The following is a 15,156-nucleotide window of genomic DNA, read 5'->3' on the forward strand; positions in this document are numbered from 1 at the left end:
GAAGTCGAAGAATTCATCCGAGGTAAATTCCCCTCCTCGATCAGATCTGAGACATTTGATTTTGCGATCTGATTCATTTTCAACCAAAGCTTTGAAGGCTTTGAACTTTTCAAATGCTTCGTCTTTATGCTTTAGAAGTCCTATCCAACACATTTTGGAAAAGTCGTCAATGAACAATATAAAGTATTCTTCTCCACGAGGTGAATTTTTCCTTGATGGACCACATAAATCAGTATGGACAAGTTCAAGCGGCTTACTAGCTGATCCTTCTTTCTCAAGGAAATGTGTTCTGGTTTTCTTACCAAATTGACATGATTTGCATATTGTATTTTCTGGAATTCTGATGTTAGGAAGATCGCGTACAGCTTGGAATTTGCATGCTTTCCTTATCTGAGGGAAGCTTAGATGCCCCAATCTTCTGTGCCATAGCCAGTGTTCATCATTTTTGCTTAGATAGCATTGTTGTTGTCCTCCATTGAGTATGTATAAATTATTTGGAGTTCTTATGCCTTTGATCACTATTTCTCCTGTATCAAGCTCACGAACAACACATCCATTTGATCGAAATACTACCTCATTTCCTTGATCACACATTTGACTAACACTCAATAGATTATGCTTTAAACCATCAACATACATAACATTCCCAGCTTTGACCTTTTCTTTTAAGAGAACAGAGCCTTTACCTTTTATGATTGTAGGGGTGTCATTTCCAAATGAGACCTTCCTTTCCTTTTCTAAGGCACTATATGACTGAAGTTTTTCTTTATCACCTGTCATGTGTTTCGAGCATCCACTATTGATGTACCATTGATTTTCTTGTCCTTCTGCATATAAGGCTATACCACATCTTTCGGTCTGTGGTTCTTTCTTTTTCCAAGTTTTGGAACCCAAGGAATCTTGCTCCTTCTGAGATGTTTGCCGAAATTTACTCCTACATTCAGAGTCTTCATGACCGAAGTTGTTACAGATAGAGCATTCTATTTCATTTTCAAGAACAAAAAAGTTATTGTAGGTCCTTTTTGTGATCCCAGTCACATTCCTTTGATTTCGTGCTTCTCTAGTCATGATGGTCTTGTAAGCAACACATTGAGCAGTGTTGTGTCCAAAGTTATGACATGAAAAACATTGGCCATTAAAGAAATTCCTGCGATTATCGAATCTACTGACCTGATGATTGTAGTTTCCATTGACATTCATTCTTGAAGCAAATTGAGAATGATTTACCTGTGGTTGGTTATAGCTTCTGTTCATCCTTGAAGTAGATTGAACCCGATTTACCTGGTGATCTGCTTTAAGCCTTTGCTGACGATTGTCAACCTATTCATTTCTCCTTGCTGCATCAAGATAACTTTTGGAGGTTGATGGCTTCTGTGCTTGAGATGGTTCTTCAGTATATCCAAGATCTATCTTTATTAGAGGAGAAAGCCGCACTTTGATAATTTCATCTAAAGTTTCTGATCCTTTAGCAAACTTAAGATTGAGAGCTTTTGTTTTCTCAATTTCTTTTCTTAGACCCACAATTTCACATTCTAACTTTTCATTGTGTTTTTCCCTTTCAGCAAGTTGGAATGTAAGAGTATCTATAATCATACTCTTTTCTTCTAAATAGATTTTAAGTTTAGAAATTTCTTCATAGAGACCATCTTCATCTAAAATATTCAGGAAATCATCATCTTCAAAAGCCATCAGAAGTCTATAATCATTATTATTTTCATCTTCATCACTATTCGATAAACCATCACTATCTTCATGCGTATAGTAGCTCTTCTTATTTACACTTTTTTTTCTATTCCATTTTGCTGATTCCTTACCTTTATCAAGCTTATCTTTGTGAGGAAATTTGGCCGCATAATGACCTACTCTTCCACAAGCAATTTTCTATTCCATTTTGCTGATTCCTTACCTTTATCAAGCTTATCTTTATGAGGACATTTGGCTGCATAATGACGTACTCTTCCACAAGCAAAACATTTGAAAGATAGTTTACCTCTGAATCTTCCAGAACCCCGTTGAAGGTTCTTGACAAAGTTTGATTCTTCTTCACCTTCTGACGTATGTTTGACTCATTGAGTTCTCCTTTTCTTGAAGCTTTGAATGCGGCTTCTCTCATATCTGATGGACCCCCTTTTCTCATTTCGAAAGTAGTTAGGATTCCGTGCAGCTATGACATAGTAATACTCTGAATATTCTTCTTTTCTTCTATGGTAGAAACTTTTGATTCAAACTTAGAAGACAAGGATCTTAGAACCTTTTCAACTAAAGTAACTTCTTTTATTTCTTCACCCAAGTTTTTCATGCGATTAACAATCTCATCTATACGTAGGAAATAATTAGCTACACTTTCATCATTGTGCATTTTGAGAGTTTCATATTGAATTCTGAGAGATTGTAGTTTTGCACGTTTTACCTGATCATCTCCTTCATAGCTTAGAATGATCTTGTCCCATATTTCTTTGGCGGTTTTGAGCTGCATAACCTTGACGAATTCTGATTGTGATAGACTCCCCAATAGAGTATTGACAGCCTTTGCATTTGTTTCATACTGCTTTTTTCCTGCCGTATCTGTAGGAGTTGCTGATAGAAATGTGTATCTTCCTTCCACGATATCCCAAACTTCTATTCCAAGAGATTGAAGATAGTGTATCTTCCTTCCACGATATCCCAAACTTCTATTCCAAGAGATTGAAGATAGGCTATGGTTTTTACCTTCCAATAGACGAAGTTGCTCCCATCAAAGATTGGTGGCCTGATGGATGCCTCTTTTTCATAGTTGCTCATGATAATAGATCTTCTTTCAAGCGATCAAGCTTCTTCTGAAGGACCTGCTCTGATACCAATTGTTAGAAATAATACTGAGAGGGGGGGTGAATCAGTATTATCAATTTAATAATATTTCATTTCCATAAACAGATTTATATACACTACTTTGGTTAATGAAACTTGCGTATATACGCAACTATGTTTAGAGCAACAAGCGTACACCTTGTAAACTTATAATTTAGTCAGTTGATCTTTAATCTGTGTATCAAAACCATATAAGCAGTAATAGGTACAGTAAAAAACAGAGAAGACAATCACACACAAGAACACAAGATATAAGGTGGAAACCCAATGTGGGTGAAAACCACCTGCTGCAATTCATCTCTGTCTTCTTTTAATAAGAAACTTCTTTTTACAATATTTCTGTACTAGTGCAGTATTATACCAGCACGCAGACTTCTACCTGTAGAAGGCTACAACCTTCTCTCATTCTCCATCTTCTCCTGGAAGGGAGCTACAACCCCCTAGCTCTTGTACTAGCGGATGTACTAGTACGTAGGTGCTGACCTACAGAAGGCTACAACCTTCTCTTTTCTTCCAAGGACCACGTTTCATAAATTTTCAGACTAGATCCATCAATAGCATCAATTAAACATCAAAATATATCTGCATCAATCAATCTCCCTTGCACTAACCAAAACTGAATCAAACAATCACTTCTCTGAATGCTGTAACCAGAATACAGTAACAGTACCAGAACCCAACCAGAACCCAGAACACTGCAACAGTAAACAGAAGTAGCTAAAACATATTTTATGAGACGTACGCTACTTCAATATGTAGAACTTGCGTGCATACGCTGCTATATGAAGGCAAACCTGTGTATACACTGTTTTGAATTACCGAACCAGCATGTATATGCACCTTTGCTATACTGAACCTGCATACAGATCTGTAAAAGATAATTTACCCTTTTCAACTATTCAGACATCAATTATACCCAGATCATCAGATTTATAGATCAAGACATGCGCCAAATATAAAATATCAAAATCACACAAAGATACTTCTCTTCAAGCCTTAAAATCTTGACCCATCAATAGAACTTATCCTTCTTCTAGCGCTCAGGTTCCTCCTTGATTCAGATCCAGCTATGCACCTTAACCCAATCACCAGTATTCTAGATCTTACTCTTCATTAGATATTCAATGCTTGAGTGCATTTTCCTAATGATCTCCTCCTCCTTTTATAGTCTTAGGCCTTACTCAATACCATGTTCCAAAACCACTTAAAAAAACACCTTGGACCAAATACTTGGGGTCAACACTTCGGTCAAGATACCTTGGATCAATACCATTGGTCAAAATACCAAGGAACAAATACCACGGACCAAAACCAAGTTTCCCAACATGTATGCGCTTTTCCTTGCGTGAAAGTGCGTGTATACGCATACACGCCTTCTGGACTTCTAACCCGCGTGTATACGTGGCTTGGTCAAGGGGACCCTGTGTATATCTCTTTTCCTTCATTCCGAGAGCTTGAACTATGATCTGTCATCTGAGTGAGTTGCCATCAGGGACAATACCTGTGTTATAGTGCCAAACCTGTGTCATAATGCCAACAATATTTTGGAAAACTCTTTTAAGAAAAAACCCAACTAGAAGGTGAAGTTGCTCTACTCTCTTTTTTTGAATAGAAAATGACTATGAGTACAAAGAAGTAATGCATGTGGCTCTTGAGCTACTGTAATGCACAAATCTTCATCGCGTGCTCTCTCCCTATCTCTCTTGATTACTTTGCTCATCTATGGAACAAGTGCACTAAAAAATAATGGAAGCCCTTTTTCTCCTATTGGTTTGTTATAACACAACCCGATAACCTACTATTAGTTAAGTTTGACTCTCTCAACATTTAACCAGAGCTACAATATGGAGCCTTCTAAAGTTTTCTTGATCATAATCATGTGACTAGTCCCATTTCTATGAATAACGGGGGTTGATGTGGCATCATCTTGAATTATGGTGGTCAAAACATGAAGGTCCACTTCCGAGTGGCATAACTTTTGCATACAGACTTTGATTGAGACGATTCTTGTGTCATTGGAAATGTTTATGTGTAAAATAGGAAAAAATGATGCAACTCTAAAGTGATGAAGTTTTACCCACGAAAAACATCGTTTGATACCTCAAAATACTCTTGGAAGATTTCAAACCAAAATTTGCCAAACTGGGTCCCACCGGTGAAAATGGTCTTGTGAGCTAATTCCTCGACATTTTCCACTCTGAAACCATTGAGATGGATGACAAACTGTATAATGATCTAATATGGATCACACCTCCCCATTTTGGGAGGCTTTTGGTCCCTCAAAATATTCTACTAAATGAAGCAAGAAAAATTTTCCTCCACCTTCTCTCGAGTGTACCACTTAGCTTTTCTTGGAAGCTGCATTTCAACTCAATTTACAAGATATCATGTTGCCCTTGTTTTATAGTTCTGGATATCTTTTGCAAAAATGTATCCTCTATCAACTATGCCTGAGCATCTATTGCCAAATCCTCCACAAAAGGTAGGACTTGTTCCTCTTCTTGATCTAGCATGAAAGGCTCATAGAGTTTCAGATTCTTTATATTCACAACTGAGTAAATGTGCATTTATAGGGGTAGACTGAGTCTATAAACGTTATCTTACACATTTTCTAGTATCTCAAAGGGACCGTACTACATAGCCTTGATTTTCTTACCAGGGCCCTAGGGCCTCTCCTTGTTTAATTGTAACCATACTTTGTCTCCCACCTTGAACAAATTCTCTATTCTATGAAGATCATGTTTGAATTCATATTTTTCCTGTGATATTTACAGTGTTTCCTGTACCTGTATATGGATATGCTTGATTTTCTCAACAATTTTTCTATTCCTCAAGGCATCCTCTGTAAGATCCTTCTTCATTCATTGCTGCCCATATGCAGTATCCAAAGGTGAAAGTGACAAATATCTAAAACAAGTTTCAAATGGGGACTTATCAGTAGAAATGTAGATTGCTATGTTACAAGAATGTTGTATTTATACCATATTTTCATCCAGGTATTTGGATGCCCTCTGATTGTAACCCCTCAAAAGCTACACCAAAGTCCTGTTGACCACTATTTACCCATCTGTCTATGGATGGAATGTTGTAGACCTCTTCAACTTTGTGTCCATACCCCACATTGTAGTCCAAAATGCACTAAAAAAGCTCATGTCCATGTTTGAAATGATGCTCCTCGGTATCTTGAAGTGCACCCAAACTTGTCCAAAGAACAAGTTTGTTATTTCATTAGGGGAAATTTGAGATCCAAAACGAGTCTCTTAAAGAAAATGATAAAATAATAGTTAAAATAATAAAATAAGATTTATGAATTTTTAAAGAAAAAGAAAGGGAACTACCTTTTTATTGTATTTTCGGCTTCTCCTTATAGGTTTACTCAAATGTCAAGTGTAAACACTCGTTGGATGTGGAATTCAAATCCACATCCAATGAGTACCCATTTTGCATACTTTTGAGTATACCCACAATTTTTTTTTTAAATACATGAACAAAAATGTGTTTTAGAAGTGGATTTTAATTCCACATCCAATGAGTGTCTACACTTGACATTTGATTTAACCTATAAGGAGATAAGCAAAAAATACAATAAAAAAAGTTTTATTTATTTATTTTCCCTCCAAAATATTTTCACTTGGTGATGACATCATCATCTTGAATCCGATTGGTTCTTTTAAAATTAATTTTGCTAGTACATTTTTTCTTTTGAGGCACATTTTTGACCTCAAAATTCCTTTAATGCTTTTTCACTGATGACTTTTTTATAGGGCATCAGAACACACATCTTGTTAAATCTGTCAACTACCACGAACAAGTAGTCACGTCCCTTCCTAGTTGCTAGTAAACTGATGCAGGTGCATCTAACCTAGGTCAAATGTTTACTAGAGGAGTTAGTTCTCAAAGTTATGATTTAATTAATTAATGTATTTTTCTATAGTTTTATGAGAAAATGATAATTCTTGTAAATAAGAGAAGATTCAAGATTATTGTGGAAGATTTGAGAGGATTATGGATTAGTTAGCTCTTATTTAGGGATAAGAGATTAGATGAGATATTTTAGGGACCATGAGATATATTTTGGAAGTTAGCTTAGGGATATAGAACTTAAGTTGGGTTCTGATCCATTTGTATAAATTGAGGTGAGCCATGAGGCATGTATGTATGTAGTATTGTGTGAGTGAGTGAAAAATGAGAGGCTAATCATTGAGTCTATAGTTCTCTTGTAAATATTTTATGTTTTAATGAATTATTTCTAAATTAATGTGTATACCTATTGTTGCTTTCAGTATTGTTTTTATGTGTTTGACCCTATGGTTATTTGTACCTACGTCAAATTTTTGGTATCATAGCAATAAGATGAAGTATTATCTATTTGTTTCCGCTATTTGTTGGAGGAGAGATGACACTCAACCTTGTAACTTCCATGCAGACTTGTAAGCTTGAGTGAAAAATGACTAGGAGGAGGTTGGAGCTTATGCTCTATGCACAGACGCTGCTTTTGGTATAGTAGCAACTACTTCAAAGTTTTCAACGGAAGAGAACATTTCCGTGCCATTAAAATCTCCATTTATTGACTATGGAGGAGAGGCGACTGAGTTTCTATTTTGCGCTAAGTCAGTGATTAAACAATTTGAGTAAGACGTGGAAAAGTCGTCCATTGTTCATCAAACGTGATGTCTCCAATGCTTTTTATAGCCAACAACAACAATTTATTGATGAATCTGCTTTGAGTGCTGCTTCTGTGAGATGCAAGGAAGAAACTGAATTAACAATATATGATGGGCGCATAAATGAAATATTGGTTGGAGCAAGAGGAGGCTTTAATAACTGCCCACAAGAAGAAATTGGAGATATGATGGAAATCGCTTACGCGATGAAATGAAGCTTCTCACTGAAATTAATCAACCTGGGAGCCGCATAGATAGTTACGTCTCTAAATTAAGTTTTGTTCTATCACGTAAAGCGGCTGGTTTAGTTAATTTACAAGCCCGTCTTGCAAGGTTCCAACAACATCTAAAGGAGCAGGAGATATTCAACACAAAGAGCATGCATCAATTTTAATGTTGAAGTTGTCACACTGAAGATTGAGCGGCCAAATATTGTTTGCAATCAAATTTGACAGAGGATTGAATTGTTATAAAATTAATACATTGTGAATTTGAGTGCGTTGTGAATAAATCTATGTGGAGTTGGGGAGAAAGACCACATGAAGGAGTAGCATAAGTTGGAGCGTGGAGACTTGCATTGTGGATGCTGCAAGTATTGAAGACCTAAGTGTGAAGTGTTGCACTGTGAATCGTTGCAGGAGGAGCGTTTCTTGTTCTAGAGGACCATGGCTGTAGTAATCATTGACGAATGTCCAGGCTGCAGATTAAATATCGTGAAGCTCTATTACTGACGTTCAATCATATATTAAAATGATTGCTATGATTTCTTTTAAAATTTGAGTGTTGGGTTGCTGACTGTATTTGATATTTACATGGCGTAGAATTACATTGTCTCCAACATCCAAAACTCATCAATATAGGTCTTCTCAAGGCCAAGCATTATTGGAAAACTATCAGAAGTCCAAAAAGTCTAAGTCAAATGATATAGATAATGATGATCATTAGGCAAGAAGGAAAAAAAAGCATGGTGGAACCTTCGGCAAGTTGCCATCATTAACAACTCGCCATAGGCCTTTCGATTTCAAGTAACAATAGCATCCTATTGAAAGATGGTTTGATGATCATGCTTTAGTTTCATTTCTTTCTTTTTTGGAGACATTGGTTGGTGTAGACGATGGTAGTAAATTCTCTAACACATTCCTTTCAATTTGTAATAGTCTAAATTGATATTAATTATTATTTTCATTGAGTTGTTGTGATTGCTCTTATTAGAGAAACTTAGTGGTGGTGAGATTTTTAAAGCTAAATTGATGGTTTGTAAATGTGGTGGAGAAACATTTAAGGAGAGTTGGAACGTAATGTATACCAAAGGTGTTGTATATGTAATGAAGCTTTTGTTGAAGTTCATGAGTCATAGTATTGAAAAGTTCAAGTAAGGATGGATGTCAAAGAGTTTAAGTCAAGTCAAAGGTTTGAGTCCTTGAATGTAATGGGTGCATGATCGATGGAGCCCGACACCCAAAAAGTCTGGTCATTGTAAAAATAATTTGAAGGGGTATTGCAATACAAAGGAGTGCTCAGAAAGAAGGTTCAAGTGAAGTGAACCATTGACCAAGTTTAGAGGAGATAACTTGGTAAAGTGATTCAGTTGCAGGTTACAGTGAACAAGGTGAAGTTCACAAAAGAATATGAATATGGATCGAGAGGAATGTCACAGCGATGGCATATCAATTAGCATTGCTGATGAAGAGAAAGAGATTTATGAATTAAAGGTACAAATTGACGTGTTGCTAGAGCTATTACAAATACAAAGACACAGATGGGTAATAAAGAAAACAATTAAATCACTAATTAAAGAGTTAATAGAAAGATGACAAAAGCATAAACTAAAAATTTTAGAAGCAGAGAAACTCTAGACAAATACATACATTTGTGAACCAGAGAAAGGACCATTGCTTGGTGTTGGAAATAATATTGAGGGGGGAGGGGGTGAATTAGTCTTGGTCAAATAAATAACTTTTTCTTTTCATACTCAAATATATATACGCTACTTCAATGAAGGTAACTCACGTGTACACGCAACTGTCTTTAAAGCAACCAACATATATCCAGAAAACTTATGATTCAGTTAATTCATCATATGTTGATCTTTAATCAGTGCATCAATACTTCATTAACCATATAAACAGTAACCATGTGCAGTAATAACATAATAAACCATCACACATGAACACCAAGATTTAAGGTGGAAACCCAATGCGGGACAAAAACCACCTGCTGCTGTCTTCTTTTAATATAAGAAAAACCTGTTTACAATCTTGTACTGGTGCAGACTCATACCAGTACGTAGGCACCCACTTGCAGAAGGCTACAACCTTCTCTCGTTCTCTAGCTTCTACTGGAAGGGAGCTACAACCCCCTAGCTCTTGTACTAGCCGATCCATTTACTAGTACGTAGGCGCTGGCCTATAGAAGGCTCCAACCTTCACTCGTTTTCTAGCTGCTACTGGAAGGGAGCTCCAACCCCCTCGCTCTTGTATTGGCCGATATGTTTACCAGTGCGTAGGCGCTGGCCTACAGAAGGCTATGACCTCCTCTCTTCCTCCAGGGACCACTTTCATAATTTTTCAAACTGGATACTCCTGGAACACAACACTACAATCTGAAGGTCACATTTCATCAAATTTTCATACTGGGCCCATCAACAACAATGAAGCTTAAAATTAATTATCACTACAATAAAACCAATCACTGAAAACCCATAATCGCTGAAGCAAATCATAATCAATCAATCTGGACATTCAAAACACTGTCACCAGAACACAGTCACCAGAACACAAAGAAGAACCCAGAACTCTGCAACAACAACCAGAACCAACTGCAACTTCAAATATCATATTTCATAATGTATACGCTACTTTGATGTGCCGAAACAACATGTATATGCGCTTTTACCAAAGCGAACTAGTGTATAGATCTACAAATAATAACTTAAAACATCACAACTATTCCAGACTTCAGTCATACCTAGATCAGAACATTTACAATGTAAATCATGCATTAGCATTCAGATCTAGACTATCCATGATCAGACCACATAATGATAATTCATTTCAGGTCTTATGATCCTGATCCATCATTAAATCTCATCCCTCATCAACCACTAAGGTTCATCCTTAGTTCATATCAAGAAAATCACTAGAAACCCATAACATGCATATTTTCTTTTGATCTCACTCTTCATAAGATATTCATTACTTGCACACCTATCCCTCTGACCTTCTCCTCCTTATATAGTTTTAGGCCTTTTTCAATACCTCAGACCAAAACCACTTAGGACCAATACTTTAGACCAAATACCTCAGACCAATACCTTGAACCAAATACCTCGGACCAATAACTTGGACCAAAACTTTGATTTTCCATCCCATATGCACTTTTCCTTCTGTGAAAGTGCGTGCATACATATATGCTCCTTTTGTTCTGTTAACCCACGTGTATATGCTACTTGGACAAAATGAAGCAGCGTATACCTCTCTTTCTTCAATATCTGGAGTCTGATCTGTAATCCTTTGCTATTAACCTGTTGCAATGTGAACTATCATCTATGTGAGTTTCCATCAAGGACAACACCTGTATCATAATGCCAACAATCTCCCCCTTTGGACTTGATGGTAACCACAACACCAAGACACTCTCCCCCTTTGAAATCAAGGGAAAAGGGTAGAACAAGATATTCTCCCCTTTTGATATACATTATGTTATCCATGCTCCCCCTAAGTACATGCTAAATTCTCTGATTAAGCTCCCCCTTTGTACATGATGGGATGCACTAAACCGTCCATGCTCCCCTTGAGCACATGTAGAGTCTGCAAAAATATTTTCCAAAAGAATAACATGACTCTATAACTCAACTATGTGAGTATGACCTTCCTGTCACCAATGACTCATACATACATCAATCTCCCAACCAATTGGCTATATACCAAATTTGACTCATCCACCCAACTAAGTGGGGATATACCAAATGTTTATACATGACTGAAATAACAATTATTATACCATCCTTCCCATGCATAGTGGGGTTAAAAATTAGGTATTTACATGACCTTTACATTAAATGATATACATGAAATTTATAACAAGGACCAACAATCTAAACAAGACCATGATAGTCATCAGCAACTATCATACACCATATATGATCTGCACCATCAGCATCTGTCAGCAACATCAAGATCAACAGCCTGTATATGTCCATCATCAAAAGAGTCACCTGAATCAAACAACTATGTGGATCAAGCAATATAATTATCATCATGTACCAAGGTCTTCTAATATAATGCCAACAATGCATTATTAGAAACATATGCTCCCCCTGAACCTGTACCAGCTATTCACTATCAGATCTGATCATTGCATTTGTTAGTAAGAATCATTAAGGCATCATCATCAACTAGTTATTCATAAAATTATTAACAACTTCAGAGGTCCAAGAGCACTTCTACATATTATCAGCAGGCTGTAACCATCATCAAACATAGCAAATAATTGACTAAACCATATCAGACCCCTTTTTCTGATTTTGTCCCACTGCTTTTTCCTCAAACCAACATATACGCAACTGTGCAGCTTCGAACTCACGTATATACGCGACTTGTCTTCATGATAAATTCATATGAGATTTAGAACACTGAAGTTTCACACTTTCATCTCCCCCTGAGTCTATTATGTCTGTGTACTGTGCTATGCCACATCTTTCCGACTGTACTTCCTTCTTCTTCCATATCTTCGAGTGTGATGATGTTTTCTCCTTTTGGTATGGTGGCCGAAATTTTCTCCTGCATTCCTTTGCTAGATGTCCAAACTTGTTATAGGCATAGCATCTTACATGTTTCATGTTCCTTCTATAGCAGTCAATGGCTTTGTGACCAAACATATTGCAAGAAAAACAATATCCCTTAATGTACCTGGAAGCTGATGATATTTCTGTGTGATGGTCTTGAACCATTCTACTTCTGCATCTCGTTGCAACATGTCCAAAATTATGACATATAAAACATTCAACATTATTCATCAGAGGAAATGACCGACTATCACTTCCATAGTTAGGAGTAAATGATTTTCTTTGAAGACTTTATTTCCTTGGTTGTTGATGGGGTTGACCTATTGTTGAGCATTTTAGATTTTGCATTAGAGTTCCTTGCCTCATCTTGTGAGCTAGATTCACCTTCAACAGTTTCATGAAAACCAAGACCAGTTTTCATGGTAGGAGACCTTTGACTACTAAGAATATTATTCAAAATATTAATACTATTTTGAAATCATAACAGTTTATCCTTTTCTTCTAATTTACCTTTTAAGATATTTACCTCAACCTGATATTTCTCTTCCTTTTTCAGATATTGCTTCTTCATGATTTCTTCAGCCTTTCTTCCTTCTTCCACTTTTTGCCTTAATTTGAGAATCTCATTTTATTGTTCTTCATCTGCTTGAGGTAGTTCTTCATTTTGCTTGTTTGAATTGTCAGGATATTCTTTTAGAGAGATGATCTTAGCTTCAAGACTTTCATAGTAACTGGATCTATCTTTAAGTCTTTTGATTGTTGTACTTTTTTCATTTACTTCATTTCTTAATGATGTCACTTCATCCCACAGCTTTTGACATTGATCTTCCTTTTCCTTGTACTGCTTGCTTACTTTGTTTCCTTCCTCCAACTGAGCTTTTAATCTGGTAACTTCTTCTTTGAAGGTACACTCTCTTTTGTTAAATAGATCTTGTTGATCTCTAATTTTATCTGTGAGTCTTTTAACTTCTTCCTCTATATTTTTTTCACTATCACTTTCACTATCTTCAACATTGCATGAACAAAGAAAAGTATCACCAGAAGACCAAAAATTTTTATCTGATACTTCTTTTGCTTGTTCATCTTCATTCTGAGGTGATTCTGGATCTAAATAGTTGCTTCCACATAAAGTCCAATCATCTCTCCCACTGTCACAGTTCCTTTGAGATGTCTTCTTCTTTTGAGGTGCTTTCTTCTTTAACTTCTTTCCCATTGTTACTACGAATCTCCTTCAAGCGATCAAGCTTCTTTCAAAGGACCTGCTCTGATACCGATTGTCGGAAATAATACTAAGAGGTGGAGGGGGGGTGAATCAGTATTATTCAAATCAATAACTTTTTCTTTTCATATTCAAATTTATATATGCTACTTCAATGAAGGTAACTCGTGTGTACACACAATAGTCTTTAAAGCAACCAATTCATCATATGTTGATCTTTAATCAATGCATCAGTACTTCATTAACCATATAAACAGTAACCATATGCAGTAATAACAGAATAAACCATCATACATAAGAAACACACATGAACACCAAGATTTAAGGTGGAAACCTAATGCGGGACAAAAACCACCTGCTGCTGTCTTCTTTTAATACAAGAAAAACCTGTTTACAATCTTGTAGTAGTGCATACTCATACTAGTACGTAGGCACCCACCTGCAGAAGATTTCAATCTTCTCTCGTTCTCCATCTTCTACTGGAAGGGAGCTACAACCCCCTAGCTTTTGTACTAGCCGATCCGTTTACTAGTACGTAGACGCCGACCTACAGAAGGCTCCAACCTTCACTCATTTTCCAACTGCTACTGGAAGGGAGCTCCAACCCCCTAGTTATTATACTGGACAATATGTTTATCAGTGCGTAGGCGCTGGCCTACAAAAGGCTATGACCTTCTCTCTTCCTCCAGGGACCACGTTTCATAAATTTTTATACTGGATACTCCTGGAACACAACACTACAATTTGAAGGCCACGTTTCATCAAATTTTCATACTAGACCCATCAACAACATTGAATCTCAAAATTAATCATCACTGCAATACAACCAATCACTGAAGAAAATCACAATCAATCAATCTGAACATTCATAACACTGTCACCAGAACACAGTCACCAAAATACAGAGCAGAACCTAGAACTCTGCAACAACAACCAGAACCAACTGAAAATTCAAATATCATATTTCATAATGTATATGCTACTTTGATGTGCCAAACCAACATGTATACACACTTTTACCAAAGCGAACCAACGTACAGATCTGCAAATACTAACTTAAAACATCACAACTATTCCAGACTTTAGTCATACCCAGATCATAACATTTATAGTGTAAATCATGCGTTAGCATTCAGATCTAGACTATCCATGATCAAACCACATAATGATAATTCATTTCAGGTTTTATGATCCCGATCTATCATTAGATCTCATCCCTCATCAACCACTAAGGTTCATCCTTAGTTCAGATCAAGCAAAGCACCAAAAACCCATAACATGCATATTTCTTTTGATCTCACTCTTCATAAGATATTCATTACTTGCACACCTATCCTTCTGATCTTCTCCTCATATAGTTTTAGGTATTTCTCAATACCTCATACCAAACCACTTAGCACCAATACCTCAGACCAAATACCTCAGACCAATACCTTGGACCAAAACCTTGATTTTCCATCCCATACATGCTTTTCCTTTTGTGAAAGTGCGTGCATACGTATATGCTCCTTTTTTTCTATTAACTGCGTGTATACACTACTTGGACAAAATGAACCAGCGTATACCTCTCTTTCTTCAATCTCTGGAGTCTGATCTGTAACCCTTTGTTGTTAACCTGTTGCACTGTAAACTGTTATCTA

The sequence above is a fragment of the Pinus tabuliformis genome, chromosome 9 (genome assembly GCF_031772625.1).
Source record: "Pinus tabuliformis cultivar Carrire ecotype Pingquan chromosome 9, CPIR1, whole genome shotgun sequence".
Lineage (NCBI taxonomy): Eukaryota > Viridiplantae > Streptophyta > Pinopsida > Pinales > Pinaceae > Pinus > Pinus tabuliformis.